The 26,428-nt window shown below is 35.3% G+C and overlaps 1 long non-coding RNA gene across 2 annotated transcripts in view; it reads left to right on the top strand.

Moving 5' to 3' along the window:
* LOC103672165 overlaps window positions 1-26,428 on the top strand; it is a 337,318-nt gene that overhangs the window by 252,874 nt on the left and 58,016 nt on the right. For both annotated transcript variants that reach the window (XR_005832420.1, XR_005832425.1), the window contains one exon: window positions 1,130-1,243. This is a non-coding gene — a long non-coding RNA (uncharacterized LOC103672165). The remainder of the gene's footprint in view (window positions 1-1,129; window positions 1,244-26,428) is intronic.

Genomic DNA, 26,428 nt, shown 5'->3' with positions numbered 1-26,428 from the left:
TTATATTAAATTGCACTGATTTTTGTTGTACAGTTTATGAGTTGTGACAAATATATTCTCCATGTAACTTATACCACATATAGGCCTATAATCCTTGACTTTGATCCTTACCTAATACTGTATACAAAAATTAGCTCAAAATGGACAAAAAGGTAAAAGCTGAAACTAGAAAACATCTAGAAAAAAGAAGAAAATCTTTGCAATCTGTGTTACACAAGAAAGAAAAAAATACCGTTAAGAAAACCATTGATAAATTGAACTTCAGCAAATTAAAAACTTTTGCTCTTCACAAGTTACCATTGAGAAAATGAAAAGGCAGTCACAGAGAAAATATTTGCTATCAAATATACAAAGAGTTCTTACAACTCAATAATGAAACAAGCAACCTAACTAAAAATGAGCAAAAGATTAAAAAAGACACTTCATAAATGAAGACACATATTGCCAATAAGCACATGAAGGGATACTTAACATCAGAGTCATCAGAGAAATGCCAATTAAATCCATAATGAGATACTATTATGCACACACTAGAGTGGATAAACTTAAGTATAAAATTATACAGCGACTTTGGAAAAGTCTTGCAGTTTCTTGTTATAAAGTTAAACATACTCTTAGTATGTGATCCCAAAATTTTTCCCCTAGGTATTATAACAGAAAAGAAAACCTATGTCCACAGAAACGCTTGTACACAAATATTTATAGTAACTTTATCAACAGTAGCCAAAAGCTGGACACAACCCAAATATTGAACAGAATATCTTCTGAGTATAAAGTAGTCAATAAATACGACTGCCACTTTCTTCACGTCTTATTATTTTGTGGGCATAGGATCAGATAAAATCATGAATGATTCAACTAGATGTTATTTCATCATTTGTAGAGATTTTGTTGTTCAGGTAAGAAGGGAGTAAAAAAAACCACACTATAATATCAAATTCAAAAGTCTTTACATATAGAGTGGTAGATATTTAGATATGAGTGAAGTAACACAATATAAAATCAACTAATGCAGCAACTTGGGTAAATTTTATAGACCTATATGGATATGTAGGTTAACTACATTGTGTGATGACTCTAAGTTATATGAGGTAAATAAACTCCTCCCTCTGTTTTTTAAATAACTTAGGTTCGTTTATGAACTATAAGAAGAATTCAGTATGTTTCATCATTTTCACCAAAGGAAGGAAATCAGCAAAGAGTCCAACTCTCTGGGTAAGAAGCAACCTCAACAATTAGGAAGGTAAGCCTTCAAATTGTTTGAAATAGCATATATATTTCCTTGGTAGGTAAGCATCTGTATTAGTTTCCTATTGATGCTGTGACGTGGTTGTTTAGAATGATAACCAAAAAATTATCTTACAGCTCTAGAGGTCAGAAGTGCAAAGTGTGTTTCATTGGGCTAAAATCAAGGTGTTGGCAGGATCGGATTGCTTTTGGAGGCTCTAGAGGAGAATCTGTTTCCTTACCTTTTCCAGATTCTAGAGGCTGCCAGAATTCTTCCACTAGTGGTCCCCTTCCCCTAACCACTCTAACCACTGTGTCCGTAATCACAGCTCCCATCTAACTTTCCTGCTTCCTTCTAAGGACCCTTGTGATTACACTGGGCCTACCTGGATTGTCCAGGGTAATCTCCCTATCTCGGAGCCTTAATTTAATCATACCTGCAAGGTTCCTTTGCCATGTAGGATAATATATCACAGGGTCCAAAGATTAGAATGTGGACATCTTTCGGGGTCATTGTCCAACCTAATATAGCATCTTCTAACCATGGAAAGATCTACAAGAAATTTTCAAGAAAATCAAACCTATAGTATTGACAGCGTTTTGAGAGCTGAGAAATATGAGCATATTTGGTGCTTTAGTTACTTGATATATTTAAGAGATTTTGGCCTTTTAGACTAGCAAGTCAGTCTTGCACATCCAATTTAATATGTGCCATTGAATAATTGATTACAATTTGTGACTTCACATTGAAATCATACCAATTTATAAATAGTATCAGAACATTTAGGAGAATGTAAGGTAAACTCTGTATTATTTTAAAGAATTCCTTATAAACCTGAGAGCATTTGTTATTAAAAAATTTTATTCAGCCAGAAAATTAAAGTACTTAAAGGGTAATAAAATATATTTATGGATTCAGTTTAGGTGACTAATGAGGTTAAGCTTGTAAATAGGAACACATATTAATTAAAGACCTCCTTAAAATGGATCACTAAAATGTGCTAGACAATCATGATATTTGTAAGTTAGGCTTATAAATTTAAGGAAAATCTTGGCTTTGAAATGTGTAACTTTAGTAATGTATGTTTTGTGAAAGGAAGTTTCTTAATAATCATGTTGTGTAGTATATGCATGTGTGTGTGTACATGAAAGCCATCTGAGCATCAAAATTGTGTTCACCAGTAGGCTGCCACTTTTCTTCATATTTTGCACTTTCTTGTTTAGGATTATTTCCAGAGTCAGTATGGGGGCCTCAGAGCAAAGTGAGATCCTTATTTTGCAGTCATGCAATCAGAACCAGTGACTCTCCAAAAAAATACTGAAAATAGACAGGGGAATGAATTAATCAGGGTTATCTGTTCTTGGTAAAAGATTTGGAAAGTATTATTTCCTTGAATAATAAATGAAATCACTTAAGGTATCATTAGAATTGGGAGTAAAATAGAGGATCATATCCATGGCACTGTGCAAGTTTGCCAGTTTTCGAATGCTTACTGAAAAACAAGAAAGTTCCTTGAAACTAACGTTTCTGTCTGAAATACTAGGTCAGTGAAGATTTTTGTTTTTTAAAAAAGGAATAAAATAGTATTAATCATTTATTGGAAAAGTATACTATCCTGTACCGTTTGTTTAAATAAAATATAATTATTCACTATGGACTCAATTTTCCAAGGTAATTTCATCTGACTTTGTGTTACTAGAATTAATCATTTGCTAGTTCCCGAATACTAATATACAATCTATGGTGATCCCACAGTGGTGCTCAAGACATTATTTTTTTTAGATGATCAGAATTTTTTATATTTTCATTCATTCATTGTTCATTCATTCATTCATTCATTCACTTATTTCAATAATGATTGAGCTCCTATTGTGAATCAGATATTTTTTGTTGAATGCTTGTGAAATAAACATGAAAAAGACAACGTCTTTGAATTCTGTGTCCTTGTGTTTCCACCAAGCACCAGGAAGTAGGAAAAGGAACCCAAATGATAGTTGAAAAGAATTACTTAAAAAAACCCCATTACACTAAGTTGACACCAAGTAATAACAACATTTGCATTTATTTCTATGAATAAGGCTTACAGAGAGATAGCAATAGATAGTTTGTTTATTATTTGGTGGATAAAAACAATGATTTTTTTGAAAATGGTCTTGGCCAACAATTATTGTTTGTTTTTATACTTTAAGGCCGTTGCATAAAACTAGCCATATTTGATTTCTTGAAAGCTCCTTTAAAATTTATTTATGCTGAATGCTTCTATTATTGTACCTTCCTCCACACACCCTTTACCCTGCCATGCCCCCAGAAAAGCATCAACAAAATAAACCCAGAAAAAGAGCAGATAGGCTGTAGCCCTTGTCTGGACTCATTTTCATGTAGGAAATCATAACCAGGTCATTGTTTTCTGTTTCAGAATTTCTTACAAAGATGCATTCACTGTGTGAAATTGTTGCTTCATGATTTTGAACCTAAGACAAAAAGCAGCTTTCAATTCCTGATTATAGCTTCTCAAAATGTACAGTATAATTAATGTTGAAAGAGTGATTATATTCTAAGTCCTTGTTTCACACCCATTCAAACTTTCTCTTGTTTTTAACTTTGAGAATTTTAGTCACATTTTCAGAACAAAGGTGAATTTTGTGAGAGACAGTGAGAAATAAAGGGCAGGTGTATTATAATTGGTATTAATGCATATGAGAATATTTCACACATTATACTTAATGTTTGAATTTTGAGTAGCTAAAAAAGTCTTACTCTTTGATGTTCAGCGATTCAGGGAGGCATTCTCCGTTCATTTTATCTAAATAACTTCCCTCTACCCCAACCCTTTTTTCTGTATCCGTGCACACAGATTATTTCATTCATATATATCATTACACATTATTTGCTCACTCACTTGGTCTGGGTCCTTGTACTCAGAAAACTGGCTTTGTGAAGCGGGAGCCTCTTCCTTCTGTTCTGACGTATAACACACATTCAAAATATGTGTTTTGAATGAGTAGATGGATGAACAAACAAATAAATCCATTTCCAACTTAAAAAAATAGGGGGGGACACAATTTGAGGCATTTAATAAAGGTTTTAAAAATTATCAACTTAATGCAGGTCAAATATTTTTTTTTTATTTGTTTCAAAAAGATGTTTGGCAAAGCTGTTTTTGGAATAATCTGAAAATTAATAAATATTTTTAGACTCTAGGTGCAGAAAGATTGCATTTCAAGTCTTGCACATTATTTTCTAATTGCTTTATCCAGTGTTAAATGGTGTATATTTGTTGCCTAGTTATGATTATTTGTTTGTCTGGTTCTCAGGAAATAGTTTTAACTGAAGCCATGATTCAAGGGAGGTGTTTGTTATAAACATGGTTGTTGTTGTTGTTGTTGTTGTTGTTTTTTAATGTTCAGTTAGCCAACATATAGTACATCATTAGTTTTTGAGGTAGTGTTCAACGATTCATTAGTTGTGTATAACACCCAGTGCTCATCGCATCACGTGCCCTCCTTAATACCCATCACCTGGCTACCCCATCCCTGTACTCCCCTCCCCTCTGTAAGCCTCAGCTTGTTTCCTGGAGTCCAGTCTCTCATGGTTTGTCTCCCTGTCTGATTTCTTCCCATTACAGTTTTCCCTTCCTTCCCTTGTGGTCCTCTCCACTATTCCTTATGTTCCACATATGATTGAAACCATATGATAATTGTCTTTCTCTGTAAACAAGTTTTAACAAAGTCTTTGCCCTGGCCACTTGCCCTATGATAACTTAGAGAGCTAGAAGTTGGTCTATTATTCATAGTTGCTTTTCAACTCCTTCAACAGTGTATGGCACATAGTAGGTACTCAACAAATACTTGTTGATTGAATCAATAGATGATAGTTCCATGGGTACAAATGAGGTCATGATCATGGCGTGGAAGCTGGCACTAGACAATATATTGGAATACTTTTCAGAGAACAGACTCTAGACTGGCAAAATAAGAGTTGAGGATTATATAATTACCAAGGTTAGGAAGAATCAGGAGGGCAAAAATCCAGGTAGATTAGTAAGAGGTGAAAGTCAGACTGACAGTTGTGGTCGAGACAGTAAAAGTCTGAATTCCAAGAGACAGAGGAATCTGATCTAGGAACCAGTGGGTAGAACATGGCACTCTGAAATACCATGTGTTTTAGTGATCAACCCCTACACCAGTTACATGACGAGGACGTGGGTATTTGTTGACAGATACATGTGGATAAAATGAAGGATCGGACTGGGGCGGTAAAAGAATAATTCTTGAAGGTAGATTTCAGCACAGTGACTGTGTTTGCATAAAGCCACGGATTGGCTGGGGAAGTGTAGGTAAGATAGAAATTATTATTATTTCTGACTTTGACACACTTACATTAATACTACTTATGCTTTCTTGTGTGCTATATTCCTTATAGTGAATAATAGTTAAACATGATCATAAAACCACTTAGAATTAACAAAAGAATCTCAGATCAATAAAAATGCATTTTAGAATGCCTAAATAATTTTCTTAGCCCTTTGAGTTCACCAGGGAGAGAGAGGTAGGACATGAATCACATCATGAGGAAAGTAGATGCCTTAAAGAAGAGGGGCTACTGATTGCCCAGGTGAGGTGGACATAGTACCAGGAAAATGGTGACTGGGGCTGTCACTGGTGCTTCCCTGATCAAATCTTCTTTACCCAGCCAAGAAGTCACTTACAGACAGTTTTTAATCATCCCTAAGTCTTCCAGAATCTTTCTACCTAAAGGCATTTTCTTACCTACGGAGCCAGCCTTGGCATTGGGTAGGTGGGAAGTGCAGGGAGGTAAGAACAGCAGTTCATGGATAAATATCTCATGTTCTCCCTTCAGTGGCATAATTCTGTGGCGTGTTCTACATCGTCTCTGAGGGTATACTGCAGGATCGGTTTCCATGGTAACTGTTCATCAACACACCCTTCATTGGCTTTCTTCCCTTCTCTGTCTCATTCCCTCACTTTCTCACTGTGCTTCCTGGGATTATATGCCAAAAAGCTACATGCATCCCACCTCCCATCCTACTAGGCCTTGGGGGAACTAAAACTAAATAGTAACTACTTGATGGAAAGAGCAAAGCAATGTTGAACTGTATCAATATCACCTATACAATGTATATTCCCTATCTTCTGATTTAATACCACAATCCTCTAATAACACAGACTTCTTTTTTTATTGTTTATGCATTATATCTGGGCATCCTTCCAAATGTTGATACTATGTGTATGAAGTTACCCGTTACAACCATGATCACTGAAGGCTTATCAACCCATCAAGTTTCATGTTTGTCCAAGTTAGTATGTTCAGTGTCAGGAATACTACTCATTTTAAAAAAGCAAACATTGTGCTTTGTAATTTATAGATGAAATTTAGGTGTATAGAATTCAATAAATCTTTAGATAATAAATGGCTTGTAAGAGAGTGACATTTAAGTTTTATACAACTCTGACTTAATATACAAATATGTAACAGTTTGTGACCACACAAATTTTAACCATCGCATAGTCATCCTTTATAAACTGGTTCTGAAATAAACACTCACTTAATTAGATTATGAATCTTGAGGAGGTAAACCTTAAAAAAAAAACTAACAAAGTATTTTTTAAAATTTCAAAACATGACTAATGGATTTTCAATTTCTTAATGTACATTTCATGGCATTCTTATAATTTCTCTTGGAAGTAATAACACATAGATTGCTACTATTTTCTTCTTTGAAAATATAATTATTTTTCAATAATGGGGACAGAAGGTCTTATTTGTAAAATGAACAAATTGGAAGTTCTAATAAAAACGAACACATTTCCACAATACTTGAAGTGTTACAGGTAGTAATACCTAACTTTTCAAATTCAGGGACCCTTTCCAATAAAAAAAAAAGAGTAATTTTTTATTGTTGGGGGAAGGGATGAAGCCTACTATAAATTTAGTAACTTATTTAAAATTATTATTTTTTTAATAAGATACTCATTATTTTAGTCCTCAGCCAATACTTCTTAAAGAAATAGTACTTGATAATAACTTCCAGTGGTCTGGGACATGTTACTCTAATCTGGTTGTTCTAAAATATACAGCAAGTCAGAATTACTTGGGAAGATTTAAAAAAGTACTGAGTCTTTCTTCTACCCCACGCACCCCACATACTTTGAAATAAAATCTCTGCTTGTGTGGCCCTAATATGTATGGGTTAACCATTTTAGGTTAACCACCAGGCCTAGCATTGGTATTCAGACTAGCAATTTGTACTCAGTAGAGAACTTTTTGGTTTTTGCTAATACACAAATACCCCCGTCTCCATTTTTCACACATGCCAGCTCCCTGGTCCTAAATATTTAACCAATTCCCTTGGAACATTATTCCACAATTAATTTGAAAATATCATTAATCACAGTTTCCTTTCACTGGTTTCACATTACAGTCATGCCAAAGTTGTAATAGTCAATGGATAATAGAGCTCCAAGTTTAAGTACTGTGATCATTCTACTTCACCAGAACTTAAGGCAGCTAAAGATGTGTTGGAGATATGTTTTAGGCTAATCCTTTGGGCTTTTCTCTAAGAAAGAAAAATTTTGATTTCTTTGAGAATTAGGTTAGAGCTTAGGAAAAAAGTCTGGCTACAAATACAGATGTGGGAATCATCAATATCTGGTTGAAACTGTGGAGAGGTAATGCTTATAAAGGATTAAAAGGGTAGTGAACCAAGAACAGTCTTGAGAAATCTTGGAGGAATTTAAGGAGTGGGCAGAGGTAGAGGATACAGAAAAATAATAGAGTAGTAGATAGGGCATCAGGGGAGAATGCTATTACAGTAGGTAGTAAAAAAGTGAATTTTAAGAAATAAAACATAACATGAATATTCATATTGAAAATATGTATATTAAAGAATGAAAAAAAAGGTTGAGATTTGGCGAATTGATAACATCAAGAGTAGTTTCTGTGGGGTTGGCAGGGCAAGGAAACAGTAAAAAAAAATCAATCATGAATTAAAGAGTGACTGGGGGATAAAAAGTGAAGAAAGCAAGTATAGACATTTGTTTCAAGAACTTGTGAAGGTAAGATGACAGAGGAGGTATCTAGAAGTGGTTGTTGGTTTCAAAATGATTTCTTGTGATGTGGTGAGCACTGGGTGTTGTACGTAACTGCTGAACTGTTGAACACTGTATCTAAAACTAATGATGTACTTAGTTATGTGTTGGCTATGTGAATTTAAATTAAAGAAAAGAAAAAAAATGATTTCTTGTTAGCTTGGGAGATACTTAAATAAATGTGGCAGCAAAGGAATGAAGAGCATGTACCCTAAAGCCAGACTGCAAGAGTTTGAATCCTGGTTCTGTCATTTATGAGTGCTATGCGCACTTACGTCATTGGCTGTCTGCCTTTCTTCCTCTCTGGTGTGCATTGAGGCCATATATTTTCCTCTAAGGGTGATTTTAGCTGCATCCCCCAAATTTTGCTGTCACATGCTTTTTCATTATTGTCCACTTAAAAATGTTTTAAAACTTCCCTTGAGATTTCTTCTGGACCCAGAGATTTCTTGGAAGTGTGTTTCTTTATTTTCAAATATTTGGAGATTTTCCTGGTTTTTAAAATTTCTCTTTTTAAAATGAAAACAATTTTTCTGAGTGATATTAATACTTTAAAATGTGTTGAGTCATGCTTTCTAGTACAGCACACAGTCAATTTTGGTAAATGTTCCACATGATTTGGAAAGAATATATACTCAGTAGTTATTGACTGCATACAAATTAGGTCAGGTTATTTGTCTTTTTGTGTTTGATAATGAAAAATTCCCTCATTTTTTGTCTGAAAATGTCTTAATTTTAATTGCTTTGTTGATGGATGCCTTTTGTGGTGTATGAAATTTTACATCTTTCAGCATGTTAAATATCTTCATTGTTTTATGGCTTCCATCATATTGTTGGAAAGTCAGCAGAGAATGTCTTGGATACTAAAATTCTGAAAGCCTTGGTTGATTTCCAGTGTCTTTGACCAGCTGTAATTTCAATATTTCCATACCATTTTATGGGTTTTGTTGGCAGGAGAATTGGTTGGTTGATTATAAGCTGCTCTATCATAACTGGAAGTGGGACTGTATTTTTTTAAATCACCCTCAATCAGCATGTTTGTAGTATTCCCTACATTGTAGGAATTGAAAAGGGAGACTGGTATAAGTGATTTGGGAAGAGAAACATGATGGAATTGACTGGACTTAAGGTTTTTTTGCTGTAATTTTCTGAGGTTTTATTTGCAAATATATGCATGCTAGAGGAGGGCCATATTTGGGGGAAATATGGGTTGCCATGTGAGAAATGGTATACTGAAAATGTGAATAATCTTGAGAATATGCTAAAGACACTTTAATTTTTGCATGAGAAAAATAATATATCACAGTAAAATATTCTACCCCTGAAATAAAGTTATGGTTCAAAATAAACTAAATATGAAATGATTTTAATCACTTGGAAGAATGCAAGAACAGAAAATTTATTTGTCATTGATGCTAGAAGCATTCTCCTTCAAGGTGCCAAGAAGCCTGATATTTCACATAGAGAAGAAAATACAATGTTCACACACCATGTGGCCTTATAGTAAGAAAGCTAATGTTAAATATAGTTTATTGGTTTTAGGATTTTATAATCAACCTATAGCTGAAGCATGATCAAAGTCTGTCATGGTTTAAAATTTCATTTAAATACCAACAACATGGACGGTGTTAAAGTCAAAAGTAAAAGTATAATTTGTAGAAGGAGGAAAATAAAGGGAAAATATGGGGAAAGAAAGTACCAACATCCTCATTTTACATAGCAAGGAGTCAAATGACACTGGAATTAAAAAAAAAAAAAGTCTACATGCTTTATTAAATTTACCAAGTTAAATAATAAAAAAAATAAAGCTAGTAATTTGTCCTTCAAACATTTCAGGATAAGATGAAAAAGAGTTCCAAGTGTGTTCAACCCTTACATTTCATAGCAGGAATTCATTAGATATTATACGATGTTAATAAAATAGAATGGTCACATAGTAATCATGTGAGGAATTAAAACCAAAAACAATCAGTAGAGGTTTACTCTGCAAGATGGGGTGGGATGAAGGGGGAATAGGTAGACAAAATTTGCTCCTTCACATAAATTCTATTTATTTTATCACCTTGCTCACACATCACTGTAATAACAATTTAAAGGTTTTTATACAATGCCATCTTGAAGACACCACATCTTTCTGATGGGATAACTTCAGTAAACCAAGCTAAAAACTCCCATTTTAGAAGCAAGTTTAAGCCAAAAGGATGCTGAGATTGGAGCAAAATGGAGACTAAGGAAGGGCATGATTCTTGGAGTCTCTGATGGAGGGACTAATGAGGTAGGAATGAGAACCAGTGAGAGGATAAGCGACTGCTGGGAAGACAGGAGGATAAACTAACTTGCTTAATAAACACATAAAGTAAAGATTTAACTCCTTTTAACTTTAGATTGTAGGACATTGTTTCTTTGAAACAGAATCAGCATAAACTCGAGTTACGAAGACCTGTTGGTTGTATTTTGAATACATATAAGATTTTGTTATGAAAACAGTTTATTTTTCTTAAGATTTCTCCTTTCATTCACAGTGTCATCATTTTAATCAAGTGATTTTTCTCTTTAAACTCCATTATTCTCTGAACTTTCCTTTGTACCTCAAGTCTATATTGCGTTCCATTGCCAAATGTATCTTTGTAAAATACCTCTTTCATCATAGTAATTCCTTGTTCAGGAATTCAAAATGACTTTCTGCTATATAATGCATTCAAAAGCATTACCATATAATTTATTACTATTAATGAATTTCACTGAGACAATAGCTATGAACTGAGGATGTCTTGGACAGCCTAGGTGGGATATATGGCTGCCCTCATTTCTAATCTATGAATATCTGCAAGGACTAGATGTCTTTTTCTTTTTACAATGACTTTTCTTCCAGGTTAGAATTCATCTTTTTAATCTTTTCTCTCTCTTTTGAAAGCCATCCTGATTTTAAGAATAAGAAGCCCTCCCTAAAGCTATCCTATTTGGTTCACACCTCTCTTAAAACTTTCATCTCTGCTGCAACATACAGTACTTCATTAAAGAAGTCATATTGCTTTCCCACTGTTTTATAGAAATGATTCCTACTTTCTCAGGATCACAAAGTCCTTGACAACAAAGGTAGCTAAATTCCGTATCAGTCAGGGCCCCAGAAAGAAACAGTCAGCCACCCGTACTAAGATATTTTAAGATATTTTAATGAGGGGGCTCTTTGCAGAGGTATGGACAAGAAACTCTCTGGATGACACTGTATCCTGAGGCTATCAACAAAGGGGTACTGTATCACATGGTAGGCCTGACAAGCAAGTAGAGGGAGCTGCTTCCAGAATGCAGACACAGAGGGGTGTCTGACAGTAGCTGTGACTGGCACAGGAACACAACCACTTGGAGAGAGACCAGATTACTAAGTTTCCTGACCTTATTCTTCTCTGTGCTTCCATGATGCTATTTCCGCTTCCCTCCCCCAAAGACTGGTCACCTCCTACATGGATTGATCAAGTGGCCAAAGCTATAAACCTGGTATAACAATGAAATTACTGCTAGCCCATAGCCATCAAGTAAACCGTCAGAAGTGGTGTTCAGCCATGCTTATCCCTTCACTTGCCAGTTCTTTTCCATTTTGGAAAGGGGTTTTATAATATTTTTCTCGTCGCAAAGCAGAATATAGGACTCAGAGCTGATAAATCATAAATGCGTGCTGACAGATTGTTGATCTGATATCAATTTTTGACATTTAATTACATGATTTTTAAACATCAATTGGAATTTTAATTTTGTTAATCCCTTTTCTACAAAAACAAAAAACTGCATACTTTTCTAGCTCTCACAATTAATATTTTATTACTAAAGGTAAAAGAATAAATTCAACTTTAGAGTTATTTATTTCCTGTTTCCTCTCGCTGTTTATTGGTCTATTTGAAAAAAAATAAACCTGCTCAGTGTGAACATACACTATAGAGTTTACAAATCACTTGAATATATATTTCACTTTTTTGTACCTTTAGCTCATTATCACTATAAACAATTCTCTTTAGCCATATTTTGTATCATTTTTAAATTCTTTTTTCTACCCTGGTATAATTTCTGTTGATGATAAATATGAGACTAATGTCTTACGGACTTCACTCCCTTCTTCATTAGCTCCATAGATTTGTCTTGGCCCTTAGAAAGGTGTGGAAGCTTTTTGAAAGATGCATTTGTTTAGTGCATCTCTATACTTTTAATTTGTCTTGCTTTTTCTTGTGTCACTTTTTATTTAGACATTTTATAGTTAGTACCTGTGAAAGCAAACTTTCTTATATTTCTTCAGTGCCAGCCACATTTTATGAAAAATTTTTACTCACAAAGAAGGTTAAAAGCCAGAAAGATTTATTCTCTTCTGCTCTTTGCATCATGTACATGAGGTTAGCATGCTGCTTTATCCCAGTCTGAGGTAACAGACTTGATATAGCTTGATGCTTGGTTCATTTTAAATAGATATTCTATTTAATGGCGATGTTGAGAAACTCCTGCCAAGTCTAATAGGCATACATGCTTTCAGGTAAATAGAGCTCATAACTTTACAGCCCAGAACAGCAGGGGTTGAGTCAACTAAATTTTTTATTATAGTCATTTAGAAATTCATTTAAATATTGCTCATCAGCATCTATTGATCTCAACATTTTTCATACAGCCAGAGAGGCTGGTATACATGCAAGCCTAACGTATTAGAATCTATCAGATTGTTTATGAAAATTTCCTGGTACAATGTGCTGATTTCATTTTATGATTTGTTTTAGGCTGTAGCAATCCTGAAGTAAATTCCATTTTAACTTAGACTGATGCATCTTGTTTAGTTCTAGTTACTTGGAGTTGATTGGTGTAATGAATTTCTCCCTTATTGATCCACAAGTTAATCCTTTCAAAGTCAATAAGTTTATGTGCATAATAATACAAATACACATTTCTGTTGTTTCTGGCTCAGTACATTCTTGCAGAAAGGAGTGGTTTTGCAGCTTAATGAATGAAAATCATTGCTTAGAACTAAGAATATGGTAAATGTTCATCTTCACTGAGTGAATGAAGAATATTAATCTGGCATGTTTATACTCTGTGATACAAATATAAATTTTAGGATATATCATGTCTTATGTTGCTCAAAAATGTTATATTTTCTATGACTTTTCATGTGAAAGATTGTGGGAGTTTTTACGGATCACTGAGTTTGTGAATATTTGTCATGCGTACAACTAATATATAGATTTTGTGATTATTTGTGTTTGTATTCCTAATGCCTACCACACTGGTACAAAGTAGGTGTTTCATGAATGTCTGCTGAAAGCCTGTTAGATGAAGACAGCAGGAAGTATTTTATAGGTCAGAACATGAGGTATACAGAATTCTGAAATTGCACGGTCTCTTTAGGCAAGGAAGGGCTACTAAGCCATCCTAGCTATAGCATGAGGCAGATGTGGCTTGAAGAATAGATCACAGATGTGGAATGCAGATTCTAGTCATGACAGCAGACTGTGGCTCTGTAAGCCCAGGGAAGTTCCTTCACATCGCTGAGTCTCGAATGTTAATCCACATGCACTGCATGTTTGTGTCCTTTCCAAAATTTATATGATGAAATCATATGATGGTATTAGGAGGTGCTGGTTTTGGAAGGTAATTAGGCCATTAGGGTGGAGCCATCAGAAAGGGGATTAGTGCCCTTATAAGAAGAGACTTTCTTGTCTCTCTGTTTCTGTCTCCTTCCCTCTCTGCCTGCACCTTAATCTTGCACTTTCCAGTCTCCAAAACTTTGAGAAATAAATGTTTGCTATTTAAGCCACTCAGTCTGTGTTATTTTTGTCATAGCAGCTTGAATTAAGACAGGTTGTCACAATGCCTAATTAGGTGGCTAGTGCGGAAAGTTCTTAATTAAAAAAAATGTTTTTATGCAAGTTGGGAGTGGAGAAGGGATGTTGAAGCCAAGGTGGTATTTGGTTCTAGGATAGTTAAATGGTATTTAAAAATTGTTGTACAGCTCTCCTGGGGGCCCCTCCAACAATGTGTTAGCACCATCAGAAATAATCTTTATGTCTTATAAGAAGAGCTCATAATGTTCTCTAGACACTGTGATGATTTCGATTCCCTAGGCTTGATTTACCACAAGACTGTACTTTTCCTTGGCTGTAGATAAGTGGATATCCATGGTTCTGGCAGCCAGCAGGAGCTGGGCAGTTTGGTTCTGGAGCTCTGGAATGTCCTTGCTGAGAATGTACATGTTTGAGAGAATGATTTTCTCTTCAACTTCTGGAACATACAGTAACTCCTGGACTTCACTTGTGAAGTTCATGTGAATCTCATAGGAATGGATTGAAGACATTCTCTAACTATCAGATCATTCCAGCTATATCACTTGACAGTGGGTGCACTGCAGAGAAAGTCAAATGCTGGATGTTTTCCACTCGCCCCTGCAGATTTGTGTTGAACCTGTCTCTACTTTTCTCTGTGCCATGACCTCACCTGGGCTTCCCTGATCTCTGGCTTTCAGTTGGGTTTGCCAATGGAACACAGTGTGCGGTATTGAAAGGCAGAGGAGAAGATACATGGGGTATTTTTGCCATCTGTTTTATCCTGATGAGACTGAGATTTTGTTTTTGTTTTTCTTCACACTAAGGCCACGGCTCCTGCTTGGCAAACCCTCCGCCAGAGTAATGGTAACACCTCTCTCTCCTTGCCCTTTCAGGCCCGGGTGTGTAATGGCTTCCTGCTTTTATGAGGACTTGGGTCCTTTACCCTCTGTATTAGTCTCCTTAGCCCTGTTCAAATCTTTGTAAATTGTTCTTTCATTCATTAATTATCATTTTGAATTAGGTAATTATTTTCTGAGTCCAACTGTTGGATTCTGACCAATACTTCTAATTAATTAATGTTAATAAGAGCAATTAATATTGATAGCAATAGTAATTAATATTAATACATATTCCTCAGTACTATTTAGTAATAGCTTGTATTCAGTCTGGCAAACGCATCATCAGATTTGAGAGGCAGGCTTAACTGTACTTGTATATATGCAGTATTGGGTTTTGCATATTTGATTTTCTTACCTGCTTATTACATATTAATAAAATCTTCAAAGGGGTAGCATTTAGGTTTTATTTACTCTTTACTTAGAGGAGCATATTTGAAAATGTTAAAAAGTAATTGGAGGCATGCTGGAAATCAAAATTAATTACACATTGAAATGAGCAACTAGATGCCAGGTTTGGCATGCACAAATGTTTGTTCCTGATAAAAAGTTGATTTTTGTAGAGGTGTTAAGAAGATGTCACTCTGTGATCAGCCATTTTCACAGTCGAAAGTTTTGCCTCAAGTTTTGGCTTTTTACTCAACTTGGTTCAAATGAAAAGCTTTTTCCTTTCGGCTATTAGGTTTATGCTTGAAATATTGCTATCTCTGTATATGTTTGCTTTATGTGTGATCCAGAAACACAGTGAGAGCTGCATCATTAGGGTGTTAAAAGTACATTTATTAGTGTGTAAAAGATGGAATGAGGATGCTCTCGGATATTTATATTTGTTGACAAAAGCCACATGATGTGAATTTATATTGTATTCAAGATAAAGCCATCATTAAGCATGATTAGAATTTATGTGAAAATGAGACAGATAGAAGAAATAAATTGTTGGTTTGAGCAAAGTGTTATCTTTTTCTTTGAGGGAACGTATTCCAATGCTTTTGTTTGTTATTCTCATTTCAATAAGATGTATTCTTGAATGACAGATGATTATTTGACAAAGAAATTTTGATTTTAAGCAGAATGATCTAATACCACATTTTGAAGGCGATGTTATTTGATGTTCTATTTTTAAAGTATATATCATATTATTAAAAACATTATAGCTTCTCTATCTTGTGTTGTCTTGGTCCATGCTGACAGCAAAAGGATAAATACAGTGCATACCAGGGTTCCTTTGGTAATACCATAAACATGACACATGTCATCCTATGATAAATTGGCTCTGTGTCTGTTCAATTTCAAATCAAAAGCTCTGGAGGCAGAAGTGTTAGGAAGCAGGCATAATTGTGGCATACAGAGGCCTCAGATGCACAAAATTAGTGTGCATGGAACAGATAACAGAGAAAGAGACCCACAGTGAGAGGAAGTTTGCACAGGTTTGTGGACTTCCTGGGGTTTAGGTAGTATTGGCAGATGTTAGGTGGGAAAAAAACATCTGTAAGCATGATAATGAGCATTCCCAGAATCTGCAGTGACAACTGTATCCAGCACAAATGCTGTCTTGTTGCCCTATTTGCATACCAATTAAATTTTAAAATAAAGAAACAAATATTGGGTTACTGAATTTGTTTGACAAATAATCTGTAGGGCTTACTCAATACAACTGGGTCAGGCATGTTGGCTGTTTGACAGATGTTGTATCTGTGAAAGATTTAAGCAAAAAATGTATCCAGATTGTTACCACCCACAGTTTTATAAGTAGGAATCTGAAATGGGTTAGAGATGGTTTGATACCCCGAGGCAGCCACGACAGAGTGCTTTTTCTCTGTGCTCTGCTAATGCATTCAATAGGTGATATTTCACATTTAGCTCTCAAAGTCAGATGTTTTAAAAAATACAGTAGAAAATTTAACATTGCATTTTTTGATATCTAGTTTTTTAGATTTCAATTGTACATTATACATTAAGAATCTAAATTTGATCTTTTTGGTATAAGCACTTTTTTTTACAGTGTTATTTTAGTTTCACATGTACAATGTAGTGATTCAGCAGTTCCATACAGCACCTAGTATTCATCAAGACAAGTGCACTCCTTAATCCCCATCGCCTGTTTAACCCAAACCCCGACCTGCCTTCCCCTTGGTGACCATCAGTTTGTTTTTTATAATTAAGAGTCTGTTACTCGGTTTGTCTTCTTTCTTACTCTTTTTTTCTCTTTGCTTGTTTGTTTTGTTTCTTAAATTCTATGTGTGAGTGAAATCCTATGGAATTGTCTTTTTCTGACTGACTTATTTCGCTTAGCATTATACTCTCTAACTCCGTCCACGTCATTGCAAATGGCAAGATTTCATTCTTTTTGATGGCTGAGTAACATTCCATTGTGTACACACACACACACACACACACACACACACACACACACCATGTCTTCTTTATCCATCAATCGATGGACACTTGGACACTTCCATTTCTTGGCTATTGTAAATAATGCTGATATAAACATAGGGGTGCATGTATGCCTTTGAAATAGTGTTTCTGTATCCTTTGGGTAAATACCCAGTAGTGTGATTACTGGATCATACTGTAGTTCTATTTTTAACTTCTTGAGGAATCTGCTCACTGTGTTCTTTTAACAGTGGCTACACTCATTTGCATTTCCACCAACAGTGCAAGAGAGCCCCTTTTTCTCCACATCCCCACCAATACCTGTTGTTTCTTATACTGTTGATTTTAGCTATTCTGACAGGTGTGAGGTGATGTCTCATTGTAGTTTTGATTTGTATTTCCCTGCTGGTAAGTGAGGATGAACATCTTTTCATGTGTCTGTTGGCCATCTGGATGTCTCCTTTGGAGAAATGTCTGTTCATGTCTTCTGACCATTTTTAATTGGATTATTGTTTTTTGAGTGTTGAGTTGTATGTTATTTATATATTTTGGATACTAAACTTTTATCGGCTATGTCATTTACAAGTATCTTTTCCTGTTCCATAGGTTGCCTTTTAGTTTTGTTGATTGCTTTGCTGTGCAGAAGCTTTTTATTTTGATGTAGTCCCAATAGTTTATTTTTGTTGTTTTTTTCCCTTGCCTTAGGAGACATATCTAGAAAAAAGTTTCTATGGCCAATGTCAAAGAGGTTACTGTCTGTGTTCTCTTCTAGGATTTTTATAGTTTCAGGTCTCATATTTAGGTCTTTAATCCATTTTGAATTTATTTTTGTGTTTTGTGTAAGAAAGTGCTCCAGGTTCATTCTTTTGCATGTTGCTGTCCAGTTTTCCCAACACTATTTGTTGAGACACTGTCCTTTTCCCATTGCATATTTTTTTCTTGCTTTGTCAAAGACTAATTCGCCATATAATTGTGGGTTTATTTCAGGATTTCCTACTCTGTTCTATTGATCTATGTGTCTGTTTTTGTGGCACTACCATACTGTTTTGATTACTATAGCTTTGTAATATAACTTGAAGTCTAGAATTGTGAGGCCTCCAGCTTTGCTCTCCTTTTTCAAGATTGCCTTGGCTGTGTTCCATACAAATTTTAGAATGTTTGTTCTAGTTCTGTGAAAAATGTTGGTGCTGTTTTGATAGGGATTTCATGAAATCTGTAGATTGCTTTGAGTAGTATAGACATTTTAATAATATTTGTTCTTCCAATCCATGAGCATGGAATGTTGTTCCATTTCTTTGTGTCATCTTCAATTTCATGAGTGTTTTATAGTTTTCAGAGTACAGAGCTTTCACCTCTTTGGCTAGGTTTATTCGGAGATACCTTATTATTTTTGGTGCAATTGTAAATGGGATTGTTTTCTTAATTTCTCTTTTTGCTGCTTCATTATTGGTGAAACATATAGAAATGAAACAGATCTCTGTACATTGATTTTGTATCCTGCACTTTTACTGAATTTGTTTATTAGTTCTAGCAGTTTTTTTGGTGGAGTCTTTCAGGTTTTCTGTATATAGTATCACGTCATCTGCAAATAGTGAAAGTCATACTTCTTCCCTACTGATTTGGATGACTTTTATTTCTTTCTGTTGTCTGGTTGCTGAGTCTAGGACTTGCAGTACTATGTTGAATAGAAGTTGTGAGAGCGGGCATCCTTGTCTTGTTCCTAACCTTAGGGGAAAAGTTCTCAGTTTTTCCCTGTTGAGGATGATATTAGCTATGGCTTTTTCATATATGGCTTTTATTATGTTGAGATATGTTTCCTCTAAACCTACTTTATTGAGGTTTTTTTTTTTTATCATGAATGGATGTTGAATTTGATTTTTTAAGATCGAATTTCAGTCTTCACAGTCATCAGAACCTGAGGTCATGATTATATGCAATGAAGTTGTCAATATGCAGTGAAGATTTTACTAGAAGCTTGAAAAGTTGGAAAACAAATATGTGTACTCCCAAATTTGGGGCATTTTCAAGTATATTCCACAATTTCTGGATTTTGAGATACAGAGTATACATTATGTTTAAAAACATACCTTTTGAAAGGAGAAATTTATTGTCTTCTGGATGTGACATATTCAATAGATCAATAAGATTCAAATATAGAGTCAATTCAATAAACAGAATAGTTGCGAGGTACCACGTACTATGTTAAGTCCTAGTGATGCAAACATGAATAAGACATGCTCTGGGGTCTTAAAAACTTAATAGCCTTGTTTGGAAAACAGACACAAACAGATTATTTCAATATAATTGATAATGCACAGAGGAAAAGTAACATACCGTTAAGTCTTACTTCTAGGAGTTTTCATATGAAAATTCTTCTGGGAAGTTAGATACCAATTCATCTTTGTCCTACACAATGGACATTTTTTTTGAAATGTGTTCAAATCAAACATGTATATTGAATCATATTTGCCTTGATTAATGCTTCAGAAGCACTTTTATTGCTGTTCGCATGTCCTTTCATTTGGTGTTGGATTCTCCTGTTTAAATTCTCTCTTCCTTCTAGTTTTTCTGTCAAGTAGTTAATTAATCATTTTAAACTTATAAATCCACTGGAAACACTTGCTATTGGAAGGACCCCTGAGGTGAATCCTTCCTTAAACTGAAAATTGCTTTGAGCAAAAGTTACTTTTTCTTTTGTCTATTTTGCAAACATTACTATCCAAAATATTTTTTTCAAACATGGTATTCAAGTAAAAAAAGTTAGCTTTGGTGGGTATTTTCTCATCATTATAGATTTAACCAGCACTTATTGAGATGCCATTGAGTATTATGGTAACTGAGCTGTATGAGGCTTTTATCCTCTCAAATAATTCATACTCCTGTGGCAGATGTAGACTAATACTGGAGTACAGAGGAGTAAATGTCATAATAGTGGTGTATGCCAGGTGGTTTGCCAGTTACAGAAACTAAGAACAATAAAGGGACAGAAGTGGGAGGAGAACAGGCATCCCAGAGAAGGTGGCCCATGAACTGCATCTTGAGGAAGGAATAGATGAAGGTGGGTGGTAGGTGATACCACCTTACAGTTAGAGAATAAGTTTTGTGATACCATGGCAAATCCTGAGTGTGACATAATAAGAGAAATCACCAGGAAGTCATGTTGGTCTACATTCTATATTAAAGGGCACCTATGAAGGTACAATGAGAGATGAGGCTGGAAAGATGAGACATGAAGGGCCTTGTATGCTATATTAAGTAAAGAAGATCACTTTATCTGAAAGGGATACGTGGGCCATTTCTATGTTTAAACAGTAGAATAACACTGTCTCATTTATATTTTAGAAACAGTACTCTGACAGCACCTAATGGTCTAGAATTGCTGGAACAAACAATCTAAGAAATGAAAAAATGAAGTTTAGTTGTAAAAAATCCTTAATGTCTTTATGCTTTCCAAACGAAGCATTATCAAGTAGCATAATTAGGTTTTAACCGCATTATTTTTACTGGGTAAATTAGACTAGAAGTTCACAGAAGCTTTTATATTAGCATGGCTGCTTGTTTCCAGTTGGCATCCCTGATCTAAAAATGCTCCCTTAGGCTGCGAGTCACACTGGAAATTTCAGCTCAGGTTGGGCATTCCCTTCTTTTGGCTGGCCCAGCCCCTGGCCAACAACCCCTACTCTCCATGGAAAGGCTCCCAGAGGGCAGACAGTTCTGCTTCTTTTTGCAGTCGACATTGCTATTGCTGGAGCACCGTGGACAGAGTCCCAAGTTCTTTCAACGAAGCAAAGACTTGCATGAGATGTGACAGGTCTATAGAGCTACTTATCAACAAGGGAGAGGCAAGGGGGTTGGCACTTCCAGGAATATGACAGAAAGAAAAGGAAGAATAAAAAGCTGCTATCACACCTGCCACAGAGGGCAATAAAAGATGTGTGAAATGGCAGGGCAGAAAGCTAGTGAGGGAGTTGAATGCTTGGTGAAGAAATGGCATATTTAGGGTAACGAAAAATGTTAGAAATGTGTTTTTTTTTCTAAGGTCATATAACTCCTGTAATGAATGAAGAGTGGTCAGTCTCAATCTCATGATTATCACAGTGTAGTAGTAGATTTGTAGCATTAAGGACATGCAGCTATTGCTGCATGTTTGCTTTTAATTCTATAGACTGGAAACACAGAAGACCACTCATATAGATTATCTAAGAAGGACCAAACTGTCCTGGAAGTTTTTGAACATTTTCTGAATGCTGTGGATTAATATCCAATTTCAGATCTCTGCGGTATAAGATTAAAATAACAGTGATTTTGCCTCTGGAAATCCATTGGAGTCTCTGGACTCCATTGAGTCATAGGTCTTAGATCAGAAACTCAGGTGGAAGTTCCGTCAGTCTAATTAAAGAAAGTTTTATTAAAGGCTAAATTATGCAGTAAGTGCTGGGGTCAGGTGAGATAGAAATCTCTCAGTTCTCACCCTTTACGTATATATAGTACACAACCATTGACAGTTGAAATTCTGTGTGATAAGAGCTGATTAGTTAAGGGGATCTTGGGTTAGAGTTGGGTGTAAGGAAACGGGGAGGATATTATTGTAGCTAAGAATGGCCAGTGATACACTTCTGGAGAAGGTGGAGCAGCAGTGGGTGTGTGGGGTGGGGGGTGAGCTGAGGGGCATTCTAGAAAAGGCGTATTAATTAAAGCTGGATACATGACTGGACCCTGAGTCTGGGAAACTTGTATGCAGGCTAAGGAAGACATTAAGAATTTAGGAGTGGGAATCACTGATGAATGGTAAATGGGGGAGTAATGTGATTGGTTGCGCATGTGATGAAGATCTCTCTGATGGCTTTCTCAAAGATGGATTTCTATGAGAGCTGGTACTCAGGGTGATGACACAGTGGTCTGGGGAAGGGAAGGTGCTTGGTCTAGGGCAGTGACTGCATAGCTGCAGGATGCAGCTGAGAAACAGTACTTCAATGGCAGTACTCAGTGATTGTCAAGAACAGATTTGGGATTGTTGGAAAAGAGGGAACCAATTTTAGTGAGAAGGTAATTCTATTTGAGACAAGTTGAACAAGAAAAGACAAGACTTTTTTACTTTTATTTTTGAGCAAAAGTAGTCAGTGAGGTAAAGTTGGGTGAAGTGACCCAGGTCTTAATAAGTGACAGCCAGCTGAAGAGAAAAGTAGCACAAAGCTCCCAAAGGACATGCAAAGGGCTGTGTTTCAGTTTAAGAGCGAGCTTTCCTGTGAGGTCTTGTATTTGCATGTGGATGGGATTTAAGGTGGCAGAATTTTTGAATTAAGGACAAACTATGATGAGAAAGCCTGACATGGCTTTCAGTAAATTTTGTGTGAATGAAAATGACTAGTAAGCTTTAATTTCTTAGGAGCAATATTGTTGATTCTTTTCCTTTGGTCAGAAATTTGGTCAGTAACTAACTAAAAGGTCTAAGTTCTTACTGTCACTCCCCCTATAATCAAATTCTTTAGAAATAACAATAAAAATTTTGCAGATCTAGCCTTCTTATTTTTTCTCAGTGCACCTTTCTGATTGGCACTTCCTTCATAATTTTTCTCTCTATTGACGGATCTTGGCTAATTGAGGCAATGTACATATTTATATTGGTCCTTTTCCACTTATGGAGAGCTTTTCTTCCCATCAATAAAGTAGGGAACATTAATTACTGGTCCTACTTCTGTTATTTGGTTCTTATTCTTAATTTAATCATTTGTCCAAACTTTACTCTTGTAACATGTGAGTTGGCCAGAGGAAAAATTGTCTCTTTGAACATTATGTGGATCTTAACAACTGAGAAGTGAAATACCAGATCTTTTGAGGTGGCTATTTATTGATGCAATAAAAATTCATTTTCATTGTGAACATATTTTGCTAAAAAGTGGTTTTTTTTTCCCTTTTCTTTTCTCTCTCTCTCTCTCTCTCTTTTTTTTTTTTTTAAAGAAAGAGTCCAGGCACATGTGCAGGGGTGGGGAGGGGCAGAGGGAGAGAGAGAATCTTAAACAGGCTCCATGCTCAACGTAGAACCTGACCCAGGACTTGATCTCAATGAGATCATGACCTGGGCCAAAATCAAGAGTCGGTTGCTCAACTGACTGAGCGACCCAGGCATCCTGCTAAATGGTGTTTTTAAAGAAGAAACATAACCATTTTTTAAAGCCATTATGCCAAAAACATCAGCATATTTGCTATCCATGTTTGGATGCCAGAGTTTTCAATAACAGAAATATCATCAAAATTCTCTTGACTAAACAGGCAGGAGTCCTGCTAGTGTCAGAACTCTGTGTGGCTCAGGTTCAGGCTGGATAAATATCCCTTTTCCTAAGACCTAACAAAGAAATTTTTGACTCAGGAGAGCTTGTGGCTACGGAAAGGCTGAGCTGTATAAAGCCCTTCTAAATCTGTTCTCTTCCCAAGAGCTGGCACATCCTAATACATGTTATATTAGGTGTAATTTCTATTTCAGTGTTTTAAAGTTTTTACGGATATACTTCCATTTTTACTATTGCCTATCTCCATTACCAAAATAATTGATATTCATAATGATGACCCCCAAAATAGCATGAAATGTTGAAACAAAGCAATATCAAATTTGTTCTATGGTATCTGAGGCAGTGAAGTGGATTTTCATAAACAATATGAGGTGAAATTCAAAGGTTTGTTTTACTTAAAGGTTACATCTAGTTCACCCAGAATGCCTCATATTTGACCTCTTTGGTTAACTGTAGATTTGCTACTCTATAGGCTTGCTGAGAGCACAACCTTATGTTAGGTGGGCAGAGAGAATTATCTAGATTTATGGAAGGTATATGTGATAATGAAATATTTAAAATGCAAATGGAGGAAATCCTTTGCACTTCAATGTATTGAATGTGTTCAAGTCTGCTTGGCATAAGGAAGCCAAGTAGGAAATTATGTGTTTAAGGATGGCAAACTACCCAGTCACCTGGAACATCATATCACTTACCTATGCAGAAGAGAAATTGAAAATGCCCTGAATAAAGGCAAGCAGAACAGTAATGTACCAACCCAACCTATCAAAGAAAGAAATGGAGAAAATGTGGGGTTGTCAAATTTTATATCAAGACAATGTTTAACAATATACATATATACTTTTTAAGTACAGGAAGAGATAATTCTAGCTGCTTGGAGAAACAAAGGAGCAAGTTGGAATTCACTGACAGCTTTATAGTACATTAATAGGATGCATGTCTTTGGAGTGGAATGGAGCAACTGAAAAGTAGGGTCAGCTTCATTAATTACATTTTTAAAATTTTATTTCAATTCCAGTATAGTTAACATGCAGTGTTATATTGGTTTCAGGTGTACAATATAGGGATTCAATCATTCTACACATTACATCAGTGCTCATGAAGATCAGTGTCCTCTTAATCCCCATCACCTATTTCATGCAACCTCCCACTCACGACCCTCTAGTAACTGTCCGTTTGTTCTCAATAGTTAGAGTTTTGTTTCTTAGCTTGTCTCTCTCTTTTTCTCATTTGTTTTGTTTCACAAATTTCACAGATGAGTGAAATCGCAGTATTTGTCTTTCCCTGACTTATTTTGCTTAGCATTATACTCTGTAGATCTATCCATGTCCTTGCAAAGGGAAAGATTTCATTCTTTTTTTATGGCTGAATAATATTCTGGTGTGTGTGTGTGTGTGTGTGTGTGTGTGTGTGTGTGTGTACCACCTCTTCTTTATCCATTCATCTATCTATGAACACTGGGGCTGCTTCTATAATTTGTCAATTGTAAATAATGCTGCTTTATAAACATTGGGGTGCATGTATCCCTTTGAATTAGTCTTTCTTTATCCTTTGGGTAAATACCCAGTAGTGTGATTACTGGATCATAGGGTAACTATTTTTAACTTTCTGAGGAATCTCCATACTGTTTTCCACAGTGGCTGCACCAGTTTGCATTTCTACCTGCAGTGCATGAGTGTTCCTTTTTCTCCACATCCTGGCCAAGATTTACTGTCTCCAATATTTTGATTTTAACCATTTTGACATGTGTGAGGTGGTATCTCATTGTAGTTTTGATTTGCATTTCCCTGATGATGAGTAATGTTGAGCATCTTTTCATGTGCCTATCGGTCATGTGGATGTGTTCTTTGGAGAAATGTCTGTTCATGTCTTCTGCCCATTTGTAATTGGATTATTTGTTTTTTGAGTATTGATTTGTATAAGTTCTTTATTTTAAATAAGCTTCATTAATTATTATCAGTTAATCAGATTAGTCATTGGCAAAATCTACTGGAGTTTGAAATCTTCTTCTGAGAATCACAGAAAATGCCATATTTTTCAAGGAAGCTTACTTACCTAAAGAAAAAAAGCTTATCCTTAATATTCATGAAATAAATGCAAGTTAAATAGCAATAAATACCACTTTTGTCTGACTTCCTGGAACATATTAAAAATGTGACATCCATTATGAAAGTGGTTTAGTTGGCTATGTTATTTTTGTTGTGGGAATAAATATTGATATAGTTTTAGAGGGAGTAATACATTACAACTTCTAAAATAGCCAGTTTATTAAACTATGCACTTTCAAAGAAAGTGTTGGAGATATGTACTGGTATTAATGTATAAAGGTATTCATCATAGCATTTTTGAAATAGTCAAAATTATAAAATGAATATTCAATACTATGAAGTTGATTACATTATGTTATAGCTGTATCTTTATACAGCTATTAAAATATTTTCAAATATGTTGTTGTTATGTGATATAATTATTTTAACAGAAAAAAGTTGGGATTGACTCCCTGGCTTATAAGTATTTCTTCTTTCTCAGGAATGGGTGGGCTCCCAAAGATTCTGTCTCTGCCACAGCTTGTTGATCTGAATTTTTCAGAATTTTTGTATTTAACATTGCTTCTGTTATAATCACATTTTTAAAACTCCATCTCTGGTGGATTGTATATAATGAAAAGAATATTATATGCTTCTGAGGCCACAATGTCAAATCTGAATGCCAGAAATAATTTTTAAATACAATGTTT

Source organism: Ursus maritimus, unplaced genomic scaffold (genome assembly GCF_017311325.1).
Source record: "Ursus maritimus isolate PB19 unplaced genomic scaffold, ASM1731132v1 scaffold_5, whole genome shotgun sequence".
NCBI classification, from domain to species: Eukaryota; Metazoa; Chordata; class Mammalia; order Carnivora; family Ursidae; genus Ursus; species Ursus maritimus.
Note: the sequence above shows the minus strand (reverse complement) of the source record. Positions and strands in the feature narration are given on the sequence as shown.